The sequence below is a fragment of the Grammomys surdaster genome, unplaced genomic scaffold (assembly GCF_004785775.1).
Source record: "Grammomys surdaster isolate TR1022 unplaced genomic scaffold, NIH_TR_1.0 235, whole genome shotgun sequence".
Taxonomy (NCBI): Eukaryota; Metazoa; Chordata; class Mammalia; order Rodentia; family Muridae; genus Grammomys; species Grammomys surdaster.
The window spans coordinates 56,334-58,421 of NW_021604680.1; positions in this window are offsets into that span (position 1 = coordinate 56,334).

The window sequence follows — 2,088 nt, forward strand, 5'->3', positions numbered from 1 at the left end:
CAGAGCCTCTCAGGAGACAGCTGTATCAGGCTCCTGTCAGCAAGCACTTCTTAGCATCAGCAATAGTGTCTGGGTTTGGTGTATGCATATGGGATAGATCCCAAGGTTGGGCAATCTCTGGATGGCCTTCCCTTCAGTCTGTTTCACTCTTTGTCCCTGTATTTTCTTTAGACAGGAGCAATTCTGGGTTAAAGTTTTGGAGTTGGATGGTTGGCCCCATCCTTCAAGTGGGGGGCCATGCCTACCATCTGGATATGGTCTCTACAGGTTCTACCTCCCCTTTGTGGGGTATTTCAGCTAGTCATCCCCATGGGGTCCTCGGAGGCTCTTGCATTCCTAGCATCTAGGACTTTCTGGTTTCAACTCCCAGTTCCCCATCCCCCATTGCTACACACCTCTGTTCAATTTCCTGACCCTCTGTAAATCTCCTCTCATATCTGATTCTGGTGTAATTCTTATATGTTTGCCTTTATATGTTACTTGGCCTTTTTCCCTTACTGCTTTTTAATAGTCTTTCTTTGTTTTGTGCATTTGGTGTATTGACTACTATGTGATGGGAAGAATTTCTTTTCTGGTCCAATCTATTTGGAGTTCTGTAGGCTTCTTGTATGTTTATGGGCGTCTCTTTCTTTAGGTTAGGGAAGTTTTCTTCTATAATTTTGTTGAAGATATTTACTGGCTCTTTAATTTGGAAATATTCACTCTCGTCTATACCTCTTATCTATAGGTTTTGTCTTCTCAATGTGCCCTGGATTTCCTGGATGTTTTGGGTTAGGAGCTTTTTGCATTTTGCATTTTCTTTGACAGTTATGTCATTGTTTTCCTTGGTATCTTCTGCACATGAGATTCTCTCTTCTATCTCTTGTAGTCTGTTGGTGATGCTTGCATCTATGACTCCTGATCTCTTTGCTAGGTTTTCTATTTCCAGAGCATCTCCCTTTGTGATTTCTTTATTGTTTCTATTTCCATTTTTGCATCTTGGATAGTTTTGTTCAATTACTTCACCTCTTTGGTTGTGTTTTCCTGTAATTCTTTAAGGAATTTTTGTGTTGCCTCTTTAAGAGCTTCTACCTGTTTACCTGTGCTCTCCTGTATTTCTTTAAGGGAGTTACTTATGTCCTTCTTATAGTCCCCTATCATCATTATAAGATTTATTTTAAATCAGAGTCTTGCTTTTCGAGTGTGATGGTGTATCCAGAGCTCACTATGATTGGAGAACTGGGTTCTGATGATGCCAAGTAGCCTAGGTTTTTGTAGCTTATGTTCTTGTCCTTGCGTCTTGCCATCTGATTATTTCTGATGTTAGCTGGTCTTGCTGACTTTGACTGTGGCTTATTCATCTTGTAAGCCTGTGTATCAGCACTCCTGGGAGACCAACTCTCTTCAGGCAGAATTTGGGTGTGGAGAGCTATGGCACACAGTCAGCTCCGGGGTGTACATGGAAACTGGAAGGCCACTTTTCATCTTAATGGAAGCAACTGAGCAGGAACTCTGATGTCCACAGTGAAACAGTTTTTAAAGATTATTTTCCTGTTCCTCTGATAAAATACCCCACAAAAGCAATACAAAGGAGAAAAGGTTTATTTTTTCTTATAATTTATTGGATAGTCCATCATGGGACTGCAGTCTAGGTAGCAAGAGCTCAAAGCAGCTTCTCACACTTGGTCCTACAAACAGAGAAAAATGTTAGTGCTCACTGTCTCTGCTTCATACAGTCTAGGATGCCTGGCCCAGAGAATGGTCCCATCCACAATTAAGATGAGTCTTCCCACGTCAATCAAGATAACTAAGGTAATTCTTCTTGTCCAGAGACTCATCTCCTAGGAGATTCTAGATTCCATCAAGCTGATAATTAGCACTAACCATCTCACCTTATTATCATTTGCTGGTCTGGGATATGATAGAATGGGATGAATTGGGTGGGGTGGGATGGGAATAATAGTGTGGGATGAGATTTACGTGATGGTCTCAGCTTGGTGGAACTTACTGGAGCCCAAGGTGCCCCTCCCTGTGCATGCTCCAGGTTACCTCACACACCGATCTGCACCATTGCCCTCAGTGGTTGTGTCTTTTGTCCAGGTTGCTTCT